Raw genomic sequence first — 17,831 nt, 5'->3', positions numbered from 1 at the left:
GGATTTTCTCCTAAATGGATTTCACAACTCTGAAGGTTGATCATTTGACTACATGCAACACCTGTACACTTAATACTAGACTACAACTAATGTTACACTACCTTGGAATCTCCACCACAACTAGGGAACTTGAATTCTCTACATGCACTAGCTATTTTGACATGATTTATCAATTAACTGGATGATCACTGAGTTTGAATGAAGTCCCACTGCACAACTAACCTTCCACTACCTCCTCCAACAGTTGGAACTACTTTAACTAAAAACTACTTGATATAATTGACTTTGATTGCTACAAATTAGCGATTGCACATGCTTAACTACACTCTATCTACTATAACTCAAATTTACTGAGTAAAATGCCTGACATAAGTCATGTCCCACAAGTCATCTGCATCCAAGTTGTCTCCTGATTTGGAAATTCAAATTTTCTCAATTTAATCAATGAAAAATCAAACTGAGAATTTATTGTTGCATTTCTCAACACTCCATCTTAGGAGTAAAGGGATTATTGACCACTTATATCCTTCACCTATGGAACTGAAACTTCCCTCCTGAGAAAGCTTTAGTCAAAATGTCAGCATCTTGTTCCTGTGTCAGAATGTAGTGTAGAAACATTATCTGCCTCTACACATAGTCCTGTAAATAGTGATACTGGATATCTATATGCTTGGATTGTTTGCGAAATAGAGGATTCTCAAAGATCTTGATGCAACTTTGATTATCGTAGTAGATCATTGTTGGATCCATCATTTGACCAAACAGTCCAACAAGTACATTTCTCATCGAAATTGCCTCACATGCCACTGGAAGTGCAGCCATGTATTATTCTTATGTCGAGCTCAGTGCCACAGATGTTTACTTCCTATTATAACAGAAAACAACTATAGAATCAATACTGAAAATTCCACCTAATTTACTTTTCATTCTGATGGACTTCACACCCAATCTCCATTTGTGAAGCCACACAACTTCACTTCTTTTGTCCATCTATAACAAGTCCAAACTGGGTAGTGCCTCTGAGGTACAATAAAACGTGCTTAGCTTCCTTCCAAAATAATTCGATTATCCTAATCATAGCTTGGCTCAACTGATTGACCGGATAACACATATTTGGTCCTATGTTCACAAGATACATGAGTGAACCCACTAGTTTCCAATAAATGTTAGCATCAACTTCTTCACCTAAAGTGGCATCCTCCTTCCTGTAGTTGGTCACTAGATGTATGTTGATGGGTTTACAACTTTCCATGTGAAATCTTTGAAGTAGCTCATTTGAACACTTTCCTTGTGGTATAAACAATTCCACATCGCCTTTCCATACTTCCAAACCAAGGAAATAGTGCATGAGATCCATTTTCTTCATTTCAGATTCCCTTGCAAGGTCCTCCTTGAAATATCTCATCAATTTCTCATCACCAACGAAAATAAATTCTTTAACATATAAGACAATAATAATAAATTTACTTTCTACTAAGATGTGATAAAGGTTTGCATCTACTTCACTTTTGGTGAAGCTAATACTGGTGAGATAGCTATCGATCATGGTGTACCAATCATGGGGTTCTTTTTTGAGACCATATAATGCTTGCTTGAGTCTACACACATGAGACTCCTGATCAAATGTCTTAAAACATTCTGGTTTCTTGATGTACACCTCCTCCTCAATAATCCCATTGAGAAATGTTGTTCTTGCATGCATCAGGTGGATCTTCAACCCCATCTGTGCAACCAAAGAAACAATTTATGTAACGGATGAGTACCTCGCTACAGGAGAAAAGGAATACTCATAGTAAATCCCTTAACATGATAGTGCCCCTTAGTAAGAAATTTGGCCTTATACTTCTCTACGCTTCCATATATTGCCTACTTCACGTTGAAGATCCATCTTGAACCCACTACTGATCTATTTGCTAGTCTTACTACCACTTTCCAAACATTATTATTTACAATGGATTTTTATTCCTCTAGCCTTACATCAATCCATATAGGTTTCTCTACTACTTCCTTGAAATATGATGGCTTAGTCTCTACAAGATTAGTCATTACAACCATGTAGCTAATATACCTCTTAGGTGACCTCCTTCTCCTACACAAATGTGAAGGAGCACCCACGTTCTCCCTTGCATCCTGCACAAGTCTATCAGATTCCATGGTTCTTTTCTTCCTTCTCTGGATGGTTCTGCTTCACTGGATATCCCCACTCTTTCGGTCCTCAATTTGTGGCTACTCCTTTGGAGATAAATGCTCCCCTTTTGGTGGGATCTGAAGCTGCCTCTCAAGAGAAAACTACATCACTTTCTCCTCATAAAAAATTACATCCCGTTATACAATTTTCATTATGAGGGATGGCGAGTACACACAGTATTTGTTAGGAGTTTCTCTGTAGCCCAAAAATACTCCCAATTCCTCGGTCAACTCAAGCTTCTTCCTTGATTCTTTGGAGACATTACGATAAATAGAGGCTCCAAAAATGTTGAAGTGCAACACATCCAACTTTCTCACCGAGAAATCCTTCTCTAGTGTAATCATGCCAGGAATTTGATGAGGACACCAGTTTTTCAAATAGATTTTTATGTTTCATACGTCAACCCACAAACACAAAGGTAGGCCTTATTCATGCAACATCAGCCTTGATACTCCCACAATTCTATGATTCTTTCTCTCAACCACCCCATTCTGTCATGGGCTTTGGGGTGTTGTCAAATCTCGTTGAATTCCTTCTTTGACACATTTTTTCTAAAATTCAATTGACATGTCCACACCTCCATTATCGCTCCTGAGAGCCTTCACCTTCTTTTTTATTTCTTTCTCAACTAGTGCCTTTAATTCTACGAGCTTGGAGAATTTCTCATATTTCTTTCGCATGAAGAAGGTCCAACACTTGTGTGAGAAGTCATCAGTAAAAATGAAAAAATATTTGTGTTTAGCAGTGCAAGCTTCTAGGAAAGGTGCACATACATCACAGTGGCTCATTTCTACGGCTACATGTGTTTTTTTGTCCCAATCATGGAATTTAGATTTTGTGTACTTCCCCATTATAAATCCTTTTCATAAATCTTGTTGCTCAGGTGTTCCTTTAGGAAGGCCAGTAGTTATTTGTTGCATAATCTTCAAGTCTCTACGATGCCAATGGCCAAGTCTTAAGTGCCAAAGTTCACTGACATCACATCCTTGCACTTTCTCTACCTTAGTACTTAATGCAGCACAATTTTCCACATCTAGCTTATATAGGTTCTTCACACGAACCTCAATTTTCTTCACCTATCCCATGTTATGTGTCTCAGGAATGTTTTTCCTTTGTTAATGATCACATCATAATCACGGTCTTCCAAAACTACAAAAAATATCACATTTTTCTTTAGGTCTGGAAGAAACAAAACATCCTTGAGCCTGCCACCCTCTGAAAGGTTACTATACCAATCCTAGTCATGTTGTACCTTCTTTCGTCCCCTAGCTCGTTATGTATCTAGAGATCTTTCTCGTCTAGGTCACTAAAAAAAATCTCTACACCCTGTCATGTTGAATGATGTAGCTGAGTCAAAGTACTACACACTACCCATCATTGTGTTGGTTGTGCATGCGATAAGGGTAAATCCAAGCTCGAACTATGAAGCCAAGGCTTCACCTACTACTCTGCCTGAGGTATCCTTGTTTACCTTTTTGTGTGGACACTTCATGTCAAGTGTTTGTATTCATGACAAATATTTCTTCTTGTACCCTTGTTCGGATTCTAGTGTAGCTTGAGACTTCTTTCCTTTCCCATTCTTTCAGTTTCCAACCAACGAAATGTTTTCTTCATCCTCACCCTTGGATGATGTCCCATCTCTACTATTATGCCTTATTTCCTCATGTACCAAATTGTACCATAAGCATTCTGAATTTGGTAGTTTCTCCATCCCATTCATTGAATCTTGATAGTTATACCAACTCTTGGGAAGGTCCAGAAGGGCTAGGATTACAAGCTCATCCTCTGAAATAGTAACACCAACTCTTGGAATTTCATCACAAAATTATGTGAAATTTCTCAAATACAGTGGGATAGTGTCATTCTTCTACATCTTGATATTTCAAAGTTTATCCTTGGAGCCAACTTCCTGTGATCACTACCATTCTAGAACAAATATATCATTGTCTGCCACATAGCATAAGAATTTTCTCACTCATGGATATTTTCTACATCGTTCTTCTACTGAGCAAGGTTTTGGGCATCAGATTCCACTGGTTTTGCAGCATCTATCTTGATGTATTCTGGCAATCCATTGTCATCGAATACTGCCTCCATATGATCCTTCCATGCGATGAAATTATAGTTTATTTTGAAGGCATACTCTAGCCTTAGCTCATTGAAGGTCATATTCTCAACTTTTAAGAGACCATGCTTCCCTAAATTGGAAATTTGAACCTCTTGAAAAACAACTTCGAAATTCATGCTCTAATGTGAATCCTTCTCTAATGCCATGTAGAAATTATGGTGTATATTTGCTACTGCTCATGAAGTTTTAATGAAAATAAAAAGACACAAACCTACTCTACTACTATGCAGAAGTCAATTCACAATTAAGAACAAAAATTATAGACATGCAATAATAAATAACACACGTGCACATAACATTTTTCTTTGGCAAAGCAATTTTCGAAAAATGACAATGTTTGCTTGCATTAATCTAATGAATAAAGATGTATTATAATTGTTTTACTCAACTTAGCACAATCTACCCAATAAATTATTGTCTTTAACATAAGATAACATGAATGGTAAATGAGATAGAAGCTTCGATATAGGCACGAGATCATAGTAGCCTGCAAGCTAGCAAACTTAGGGCGCATTGTCACAATCAATTTTGTAGCTGTTAAATAATGTTGTCATTAATTGATATGGTTTTGTCTTAACTGTTAATTGTATTAAATGGATTTCTTCTTAATTTTCATTATCTTAAATATAAAGTTTGTCTTAAAATATTTTTGTCTCAAACTATTTTTGTCTTAAATATAAATCTTTGTCTTAAACTATTTTTGTCCTAAATATAAAGTTTTGTCTTAAATTATGTTTGTCTCAAATTGTTTTTATCTTAAATTTTATATTTAATACAATTTAATTGATATTAAATTTTAATGTAAAATAAATAAAATCAAAAGTGACTTTATAAGACAAGATTTCTTTTGTCCTAAAAAAAGTCTTAAAAGTGTCCTTCGTGTAATAGTGTAGCTCACCAAATTCACATAAAGAACCATCTATACAAGGCAACAATCATTCGATTCCAACTCCAACTTATATTTCCAAGAGAGGAGAGTTCTCTCATCAGCGGTCTATAGTTTGTATACAAAGTCACTTATGATTAACTTTGGACACTTCAACCTATCACTCGTTAGCTTTCTAGAGCTATGGGGTTTCTTCATGTTTCATCGTTTCTTCCTCATAATAAAACTAAGAAACAAACAACCCACTGTGGCGTATTTGTTTCCTCAATGGAATATTTGGTTAATGCAAGCCTTGAATATTTAGTTTATTATTTTCAATGAATACATTAGAAAGGGAATATTCCACCACATATTAGGGAAAATCTAGAGGTAGATAGGGAATATTTTCACTTTTACGATGAGGAGCCGCCAAGGGAAGAAGAACAATCTAATAATTACGAGAATTTGAATGGTGAAGGAGGAGATTTTATGAATCAGATAGTGAGGAGGAAGAGAAGAATGGAGACATGCTCAATGACAACTGGATTGGATGGCCTAACGGCCTCTTCACCTTTTGGGAATCTTCATCATTTAGCAAAGAACCTAAGAAAGTGTCTTACAAAGTCTGATCCTGATAAGAAAGTGAAGGCTAAATATTATATTGATGACTTCTACTTGAATCCATGAATGTTAGAGGTAAATTTTGATGACGTTGCTTGTATATTATTGTTCTACACTCTAGAAGGTATAACCTCAGTTTGATACCATAGCCTTCCACCTAATTCAGTCCATAATTTGTGGGATTTTAAATAATTATTCTTAGAAAAGTAGGTTGATGTTAAAAATCCATCCATTTTTCTTAAAGAACATGGAAATATTAAGATCGGGGATAAAGAAAAAGTTAAGGATTTTAATCAAATATTTACATGTATTTTGAATAAATTCCCCAGTGATGTACAATCACATGATTCCGTTACTAAATATTATTATATTGTACCCTTTCCAACTAACATTTCCATTTTTGTCAAGTGTGCCACAAAAGATACTTTGGTTCCTAACTTTGCAGAAGAAATTGTCGCTGAGAAGGAATTAACGTCTATTAGGCTCATTGCTAATCAGGGAGATTCAAAAGAATCCAAAGACACTAGTAAGAAGTCCCAACACTCTTCCACCAATGCTAAAGAGAAATATCCTTTTGACATGGGTAGCTTTACTAAATATTTGAAGTTTTTAATCAATAATGTAACATAACTCAAACAAAAGTCAAGTGAGGCTTCTAATAATAACAAGTATTTTAAGGCATCCCTTAAGAAGAATTTCAGTCAACCAACAAAGTCTACACAAAGCTTCAGTGTTGTATTTAATGTTGAGAACTTGGGAATGGACAACTACTATACCTTCAATGAATAGGCCCACTCAGAGGAAACATGCCCTCAAAGGAAACATAACACGAATGTTGTGGTTGCAAATGTCATAGAAAGCTTGATAGCATAAGGGCATTCATAGTAGATAGAAGGGACTGATGAACCTGCCTTGAGAGAGGAAAAATTGAATGTTGGTGATTCAATTTTCAGTCTTGATATCATATTCAACAATGGTCGATAAGATTCTAGTCAACCCGCAATGGGTGATGCTCCTCCTTGATAACCTACTTAGAAATATAACTTGAGGAGAAAAGGACCAATACCTAAGAAATATGTGAGAAATAAATGATTAAGGAAGATATTACCTCCTATTAATCTTGTTCAAGGTACTCAAAACAAATCGCGGAATACAAAATCACAGAGAATTGCTTCAAGAAATAATAATAAAATTTTCATTACCACGGAGGCATTAAACAAGGTAACACCACCTACCACTTCAACACACCTTTCTCAAGATGAAGCTATTTATTACATTATTATTGAAGATATGAAGATGGCTTGTGCAAATGTTTTTCTATATGAAATAGCCAAGATAGCAGAGAAAAGTGAATTAATCATCCAAGAATTTACGTCTTAGCCTCGATCAGTTAAAGTGGTTTTGGTTTCACATGCTTCAACTTGTAAGCTCCCTACCACCCTCAAATCAATTGTTAATGAAATTAACATAAATAATGTATCCACCTAGTCCCCTTTTGTTTTAACTTTTTAAATATCAAGTATAATGTATATAATTTTCTAGTCAATTATGGTGCATTTGTGAATGTCATGCCTTTATCAGTTATAAAGAAAATCAATGTTTTTGAAAAATTTGTTTATAGATTTTTATCCACGGTGATAATTTTTAATCGACATTTCGAGTCCACATAAGGACCCAACATTAGGACATAAAATCACTGCTAAATGGGAAAGCAATGATGTCAGGATCATTCCGTTAGATAGATGTGTAGTAAAGGAATTTGGCGAACATAAGAATGTTATAATTCATTTATCATTGGATCATAGAGTTCACCATTGTGTTTACATTGTTTTTGTGGACATTTTGGAAACCTATGCTTTACTCTTAAGTAGAGATTGGGTTAGAAGGTTGTAAGGATACTTTGCTATAGAGTAATTGCATTTATGGCTTTCATATAGGGGCAAGAACAATCAAATAAAAGTCAATATAGAACCTTTCATGAAACATATCATCACGGTAATTGAAGTCGCTAATGTGCTTATCAATTATATAAAAACAAGTTTTGGAAATAGTTTCCTAGAAGTTAATCATGGAAGTTATCTTTCACAATCGTTTCCTCTACAACCAAATACAAAGTTGAAACACCTTCCTTGGAATCCAACTAGTGCTTATGATTTTTGTAATATAGATGTAATTAGTAATAATGTAGGAACTAACTATGTTGTTTAAATCATTTGGAATTTGTATTTTTATGGTTTGAAAACACTTGAGGGTTATGGAGCTAGTTGTATTTTAATAGATGAACGAAAGAACAAACATTTGATCTCATGCCACTTGGAATTTGAGTGCACAAACAACATTTTTGAATATGAAGCACTGATTTTGTGTTTAAAGATAGCTATAGACCTCAACGTAGAATCACCTAAGGTAATTGGTGACTTATATATTATGACACAACAGGTATGGATCACTATTCATTGTGTGTCACCTAATATTAGAAATTACCAACGGGATGTATGGTGTCTCATTTTATACTTCCAAGATTTTAATATTAATTTTCATCCTTGAATTCATAATGTAGCCATAGATACATTGGCTAAAGTTGCTGCCAGGTTATCACCATTGGGACATGGTTTTTCAGCTGAGATTATTTATAAGTGATTTGTTCCTGATAAAGTTACCAACATCTGTCTTTTCAATGATGACTAGTAGATACTAGATTTATTTGAAAATGTTGATTTTTTTAAGGATGTAGCAATTGATGAATGTGAGCATGAGAGAGCCTTGTACGGATCAACTCAGGAAAACAAATGAAATCCCATGTCCAAGGGTATGCTACCTTTAGAGAAGTTGTATTACCTGCAGAACCATTTTAAGGGACCAACTAATGCAAAGACATAGTTCCACATTGTTAAACAAACAATTGAATTTGCATATGAAAGAAGATCCAAAATATGTGAATATTAGTATGTGTTGTACACCTCAAGAGTGATAGCTAATTATCTATATTTTTAACCAGTATCAAGATGTGTTCACGTGGATTTATGATGACTTGAAAAATTATGAATGCATATTATCCAAGATATGATACCCATGAAGGATGGGGTAAATCCATTTAAAAAAAATTTAAGAAAATTACATTATACGCTTGAACCCCTCATTTAGAAATAACTAAGAAAATTGATGGATGCTCACATCATATTTAAAGTTTTTCATTCTATCCGGCTCTCCAATTTGGTCCCTATGAGAAATAAGTCCAGAGAGATATGCCTATGTGTTGATTTCTACAACATGAATTGGCATTTGAATAAGGACAACTATCCTATGCCATCTATGGAGCATGTACTTCAAACAATGTCTAGGTTATAGTTGTTCTCTATATTAGCTTTATTTTCTAGATATAACCAAGTTCTAGGAGCATAACATGATAGAGATAAAAATAGGACTAAGTGGGGTACATTCACTTTTAAGTGGATTAATTTTGGACTCATCATTGTACATGCTACATTTCAATGTGCTATGGACATCGTGTTGCATTATTTCATTATGGAAATTGTTCTCGTGTACTTGGATGATGTTATGTTATTTTGAAAGAAAATATTTGATAAATTTCATCATATACGATATATTTTTTAGCGATGTCAAAAAGATGGCATATCCTAAATCCAAAGAAGAACATATTCGAAGTGTTTGATGTTAATATCTTGGGCTACAATAGAGCTAAGAGTTGGATTAAAGAGGAGTAGAAATGGGTCAAGACTATTCCTCAAATTCCCTTTCCCGTGAATAATACATCCTTGCAATCCTTCTTGGGGAAAATTAACTTCCTCAACTTCATATCATATTATGTACAGATTGTCAAGCCATTACAAGAAATAATTAAGAATGGTTTAGTTTACAAGTGGGATAAAAGGGGAAAACATTCCTTCACCGAGATTGAAAAATAAATCACTAAAGCTGCAAAAATGTATATACCACATTTTGGAAAATGTTATTGTTATATACTTTCACTTCAGACACATTACTTGCAGTCGTTCTTACTCAAAAGGATTATCAAGAAAACGAGTGACTTATATCATTTATGAAGGTTCGCTTACAAGAATTCAAATTGAAGTAGCCCACATTTGATAAGAAGACCTATGTACTATAAAAGGGAATGAAGCACTTAGGTCTTCCCTCCTGAAAATTCTTTTTGTTATCTTTGTGACTCACCTAGTAGTTAGATCTCTTGTTATACAACAAGTGTTGGGTGAGAGGAGGGAAAACTTGATGACAAGCCTTCAAGGTATACTATCTTCAATTAAGCCAATTCATACGGAAAAAGGCCATGGTCCCTATCGACCTGTAACATAAGAAGTTAATTTTCTAGAAGAGGAATCTTCTCAATGGGAACAAGAGATCAATAAGTATAATTTTGAACAAGCTACCCCCACAGATGTAGCTAAGAGTTGTTACATGGATCTACGAAAATATCTAAAGAATGGTACCTTTCCCTCACATTTATCATCTAAATAAAAGAGGGATATTCAACTTAAACCTTTATCATATCATCTTATACATGGTGTGCCTTTTTAGAAGCATCATTATGATGTCACGCTCAAATGTCTAGAAGCGTATCATTCAAAAACAGTCTTAAAAGACTTACATGAGTGGCCAACTAGTGGGACACTTCACATATGATACTACCACACATAAACCTATGCAAGCTAGTTATTATTGTTCCACATTATTCACGGATACACACACATATTTATGTAAGTGTTTAGTTTGTCAAGGATGTGCTGGTCATGATAGAAAGTGAGCTTCCCCATTGCATCCCATTATAATTGAAGAACCATTTCAAGAATGGGGGTTCAATTTTATTGGTCAAACTTTTCCACATTCATTAACTGATATATTTGGACCACTACCAATTATTTTACTCGATGGGCTGAAGCAGTTTGATTGAAACAAGTGAATGAGAAGGAATTCATCTACTTTCTTAAGAAGAACATCATCACCAGTTTTGGTGCTACTACATCACTTGTTTTTTATAATGAAACTTGTTTTTCATTTCTCAAAATCTATGATTTTTCACTACAAAATGGTATTATTTTAAAGAAATGATCGAATTACTACCCTCAAGAAAACGATTTAGCTAAGCCTACCAACAATAATTGAATTTTCTTCATCAGGAAAACCATCTACTCCCAGCGAAGGAACTAGCATAATGCCTTAGTGAATGCTTTTTGGGTTAAATATGTCAAACCATAACCTATCTGAAGACTTACACTTGCTTTCTCATTTATGGAAAAGGATTTGTCCTTCCTCTAAACATATACCTCCCAACCCTTCAAATTTCTCATGAATATTGAGGAAAAATATATCTTATGGTTCAGAGAAAGATAGACACCTTATTGAAGTTGGAGGAAGAAAAGGAGAAAACAAAAGAAAATTTTGATATTCATCAGGGTCATATCAAGTACTAGTTTAACAAGAAAACTATGGGAATAGAGAATTCATTGTGGAATACCTAGTATTGAAGTGGCATAAGCTGGATGAAGAGAAAGGTAAACAAACTAAATTCCAATCCTTGTGGATCAAACCTTAGATTGTGCATGACAATATTGTCCATCATACTTATCATATCTAATACTTATATGGGAATATGATTTCTCTTCCTATAAATGGTCAAGACATTGAGCGTTATTTTCAATAGAATCATAGGGTTATCTTATTATTATTTTATTTGTTATCATAGGGTTGAGCATTTTTCCTTGTCTTCTTATTTGTTTATTTGTTATCTCATGTTGTTTCCTTTCCATTATAGTTTGTTTGTTTGTTCCATTGACTAAAACTTTGTGTGAAAGTGCTTTATCTAGTTCCAACATATGTGGTAAATGTTTAAAAGGGATTTTTGACATTCAATAAAATTTGGTTAAATTTTAGTCCTTCTTCATTGTCTTGGTTAGATATATTTAATTTCGTTGATGTCTCAATGGAAAATACAATCCATTCAAATGAAAATATTTGGGAAGAACCATGATACCCACATTTTTTATAGGTTGTTCTCTCCTTGACTTGGTATTGTAATTAAGTGGTGTTCTGCATGCTAATCCAATAGAGTAGAGAATGTAAAGGAAAACTAGTTATGAACATATTAATTGCAGAGAGATATAACAATCTCTAAAGGAATAACCTATATTTATATCAATAATTGAGGATCCCTCCTCCACCATCGTGATATAAATGTCGATAAAATGAAATGAGCATATTGAAATAAAATAAAAGGGATGAAAGAAGAGAAAGGCTTCCTTCATAGAGAGGTGAAGAAGGTAACTTTGTCAGGGTACTGAATAGGCTCACTGGAAGTGGATAAATTCTTATGTTCCTAAAGTGACTGCATCAAGTACTGAACATGCATGTTGGAAGTGAAGTGACACTAAAACTTTAATCAAACTCGCAACTATATATCACCATTCTTCTAGATCGAAAAAATTGTGATACGAAAAGATTTGTGAATATGCTTTGTTGAGAAAGCAAATAGATGAGAGTACATGTATAATTGAGTTAATTAGGGAAGAAAAAGTAATCCACATGATGAATAAATACTTCCTCATAGACTAGGCGTTGTACATAAATCTACACCAGAATAAATAAGTTTGAGTTCTACGAGTGTGTCACCAAGTGTTGTCACTACTGCAACAACCTACAAATTTTGGCATATATTTAGTCTTTAGAGCCTCTTTTAATCATCTGAGTTGTTGTTTCTAGTAATAAAACACATTCTATTATTTTTCTCTAAGTTTCCAAGTCCCTTTGTGAAGGTAATGCAAGTGTCAGCTTTTGGTAAGGAAAAGTATTAGAGATTGTAAAAGGGAGTTATAGTGCACATTTAAGAGGAAATTTTGGTGATTTATGTTGTACTAATAGGTCCTATCTATCATAGATATATGTATTAAAATAGTTCATGAAGTTTCATCAACTACTTTGTTGACGTCATCACCTATCTCATAAAGTGTATATTATGTGTCGCACTTGGAGGTAAGTGTTTTCTTGTTGTTGTTTCAATGGACGCATGTTTATACTATTTGTCAATTGTTTAATTTGTGTGCAATAAATACTTTCGTAACATGTGATAATATTTAATTCATTTTCTATTTTCATCCTTTGGTTTATTGATAACACACTTAGTCAGTTTCTAACGCATTCCTCTCTTTGTACCTTTCCCGACCAACCACCTTTCAGCACATTGCCCTCGTCAATGCACTATGTAGTCTCATTTCCTAGTTAGACACCCATGACTCCTAGAACTATTCCCTTTGTAGTCATTTCCTCGAGTGGCTGTGAATTGTGTAATCAAAATGCTCATTCTCTACCTCATATCCCTAAAAATTATGTAATTGTCCCTCCCAGCCAATCTCCCACTATGCACTGTGTAGTCTCAATCAACAATCAAGCCTCATTTCCTCCTTGACTAGTCAAATTACACAATCACTTGGTCCATTCTTCCCTGAACTATGTATTGCATAGTCACAATGAGCAATGCATCACTATCTCCCTCATTTGTGCAATTATGTATTCCAGTCCCTTAGCCACAATGCATTACATAGTCACAGTGAATATACCTTAATCACTGCCTCCAAGAGCTATTTATTTCTCACTCCTTGAGGCTCCTCCGAAATATTACACTCCTTCTTGTATTCAATCAGTGAATTGCACGAAAATAAGGTTAGAATTGCATATTTCCAGACTTATGTCACCTTATCACTAGTGAATTACATTTGCAGGTACTATATCATGACATGGCAAGATGATGCTGAAGGAGGATGCCAAGGAGATCATGTAAAAATACACTTTCTAAGTTGGAGGGATAAAGAGATCCACAAGAAATACAATGAAGGGACACTAGATCGCGATAGAATATTGAATATCAAAATCACATGGAAGACTCCATATTATCCAACCTCTTGGAGGATGAAGATTCAGTACATACGAGACCTATCTTGAAGATATAATGATGAAATAAAAAAGAGAATATTGGCATAAGTATGCTATAATGATTTTCATGTCATCATTGTCAAGTCATGGCTGGTCCAAGTGTCACTTCAAGAGTCATGTGTGTCATTATATTTTTCCACATCACTGTGAATGGAATTATATAATTTTCAAAAATGAGAAATGTAATGAGTTTGTAAAGCCAAATGTCACTCATGGAATAGGAAAAGTCATGTAGAAGTCCAATGCTATCATATGAGTGTGAAAAGTCATAGGGAAGCTTAAGAGTCATGAGGGGATATCAAGAGTCTCAAGGGAGGTGGGGGATGAACTCATTTGTTATATATAAGCCCTCATAGATCAGGTAAAGGAATTTTCACCTTGGCTTCTCAAGCTAGGTATAGGAAATAAGATCAAGGTTTTGAGAATAAAGTAGTTTCTTAAAGTTCCACTATTGGAACTGATTTTGTATCATTGCAATGTTGTATCTTGGAACTTTCACTCAATAATTTGAATATCTTGGAGCTAACACACTTATCACACATATGTCATGAATGATTGTGACACCATTCTTTTATTATTTTCGATATATGTTTATGTAAAAACGTACTAATAAAAAGGAACTATTTTTTTGGCCTCAATATGTATCATTGAATTGTGTGTCCTATGCTTTCATGATCGATTTTTCTTTATGAACTATTTGGAAAGATTAATAACGATTCTTTCATATGTATGCATGCGTACTTATTAGGATAATACTATTACTTTTCTCTTAAATACTCACTTTCTTTTATGTAAAGAACAATTTTACATTTTACAGTTGAATACATCACATGGCTAACTTACATATTTATCTCAAAAGTGCATACATTTCTCTTGTGTCATTTATTGTGGGAAAGGAAATTTTTGAGATAATGGAAATCAGACATAATGTTTTGTTGGGGCTCCTACTCCAAACAATGTGATCTCTAATTTGGACTTCATATTAGGGAGAACCCCTTACAGTTGGTGGAATCTAGCACCATCAACACATTGAAAAGAAATAAATTCGTTTTCCTTTTTTGTTAAAATGTAGCTAGTTGATCATGATATTTTATACAAACATCATTAACAAAATTACTATCTATAGCATTTATTGGAAGAAAGATTGGTTTGAGATTAAACCCATAAACTTGAAGGACCATATTATTTTCACTTTCTTCATGTAACCCTTTTGACCATAGGAGAAAAATGGGCTTCAGAAGATATTCGATGATGCAGCTCTTGTACAATTATCATTTCAATCATTATCTTTACAAATACATCTTGGATTAGATAAAAATTTAAAGAAACTTCCCGTTTCCACTCTATGGGATACTATAACTACATCGATCCTATGTCAGAATTTAATTTAGGTTTTAGTGGTATGTCATGAAAGGCATGGGTCGAGATGAGGGTTCCTATCAAGTATTCGATCATAAAGAATCTATTTCTTTTGGAAAAATTGACTAGTTTAAATGCTAATTCATTTGAAATATGATCAACCCAATTAAAATATTTTTTTTTTATATGAATAATAGAGCAAAGAGAGAATCTATTTTGGGACATTGGTCTTACTTTCTTCTTAGATTGAATGGACATAGAGCAAGCTGAGGTCTCTAAATGCTTGTGTTAAGAAACAAATGTATAGAATGGAAAGGTCAAAATGAAACTAAGATGTTGGTGAAATGAATTCTTGAATGATGCTCATTCCCCTTGCTTGTGTCTCTAGGAAGTTATTTTCTTCTGACAACCGTAAGAATATATATGGTTTTGTTAGCTTGAATATGCATCTAAATGCCTTGGAGTCAAAGAATTTAGAGCATTTGTCACTGCTAGCATATTCTTCTATTTTATTGATAGATTCTCATATCGTTGATATGCAATGTATCATTGAAATATCTCATCGCTAAGTGTTAGTGAGGCAATTGTATCAGTGAAAATAGCTTATTTCCTTCATCTTATAGACATTTTCACATTATAATTTGAAAATATTCTCTCAATTAGTAACATTTTAAATGCCATTTAAATAGATTTATGAGTACTCTAACATATGTTACCTTTTTTGTGTGAAATATATTTTATAGGACACTATCAATACATAACAATTCAATGTAGTAAAGCTGACATTTATGAGAAGAAACAGAAATAAATATTGAAATTCAAATACCATCTACTCCATTTACTTTGCACTTTGTTTCTCCTTATATATCATTGACATATGTATCCTAAGTGTCAGAAGTTCATGAACCAAATTAAATGCGAATTCTATGTGATAATGATAGCTAGCACACGGTCTATTAATAATAACTCTAACTCAAAGGCATTCAAGGAAAACCACAAATAAAAAATTTACAAAAACTTGGCTATTTATCTCTATTACCAAACGAGTTCAGAGTTTGGCTAACATCGACTATTATTTCGATTTCAATTGGATTTATTTGATATAAATGTAGATTTTTATGTGAAACCACTTGTCATCCCTGATTATGTGTTGATTCATTGACTTACCGAAAGAATGTCAAAACGTCTTAGTATTGAGTTAATGTCATTATGCAGATGACGAAAATGCAGAAATTGTGCACAATGAAAGATGTTTTCATTGTACATGATGCTAATTTGTAATTTTGTACTTTTTCCATTTGTGATTTGATTCTTCAGCACTCATTAAAACTTAGATTGTAACTCTATTTTCTTATTATTCCTCAATATATGATTAATATTAATTTTCAAGCTCCTTACAATGGATGAACCTAAATGTACATATACATTCCCCTTTGCACAAATAGAATGATCTATAATATTTCTTAGTATTTTCTCAATATGAATTTTTTGACTTGACATAATGTATGAATCCACACCTCCACACTTCGAACAATGTATCAAAAATTCTAAGACATAATGTTGACCAATAGCATGTGAATAATGGGGAGGTACAAGGAAAACTGTATGGAGTTGCCTTTCATTGTGAGTAGCGTGGAAATAGAGACACAAAATGAACAACATATAGATGAAATTAATAATTGTTGAATAACAAAAAAATGAATATCCCACATTTTGTATGTAGTTCGAAGGTGAAAATAACAGCATTTTTTATTAAATACTTATTTTAATTATGCAATATTAAATTAAGTGTCTTTTAGTGCATATCAACACATAGTTTTGTATAGGATAACATGTGTGCAAAGCAAAGAACATAGAATTTCTTTCCAAATGTTTCCATCCTCCTTCCGCACACATCCCTCCCACATGAAGATACATATTATTAATAATTTAATATTGTGGGATGGCATTGTAGCGAGAACTTTATTTGGTACATATAAAATTATTAAAACTTTAAGAAGAAACTTAGTATCTAATATTAAATGAAATGTATTTTTTTTATGCATGTGAGAAAGGAGTGTTAGATGAGAGAACATGCAGAAAAAGAAATAGAAACTTTAATTCATCATGTGATAGAAACTTTCATATGAAATATTGTGGTTATTCACATAAATTTCCCATCGGAAAAATATTTCCACACAACCATTCTACTGGACCCTTTTAAATATTATTTTCATTTTCGGTCATACGTTTTCTACTTAAATAATTATTATTTAATATTCAGTAAAGTGTTTTTTTAATGCCTGAAAGGAAGAGGTGTTCTGCGCTTGAAAGGCTATGCAGAGAAATGAACAAAGACTTTTTCGTTGCAATTTTCGATATCTTTGTATGAATAAAATATTTTTTAATTTCATAGCAAGAAAATGGCACTACAAGTTAGTACTGGAAAACTAGATATATGAAAATCAAAGTGCTATCATGAGTATGTGTGAATTTTAATGGGAAGATCAAAGCAATGTTGATTTAATTAATGAAATTTCCATATTCTAAGCTTTATTTCAATGAAAATTGAATTGTTGAAAAATATTATGGCCTTCAATCAAAATATGGATGCATATCCATGTGAGGCATATACATAAAAAAGGATAATAATGATTGTTATGATTAAATCTAGTTACAAAATAACTATTACATGGATTCAGGTATTCACATAGTCTTTATGATCTTCATTT

Source organism: Pinus tabuliformis, chromosome X (genome assembly GCF_031772625.1).
Source record: "Pinus tabuliformis cultivar Carrire ecotype Pingquan chromosome X, CPIR1, whole genome shotgun sequence".
NCBI lineage: Eukaryota > Viridiplantae > Streptophyta > Pinopsida > Pinales > Pinaceae > Pinus > Pinus tabuliformis.
Note: the sequence above shows the minus strand (reverse complement) of the source record.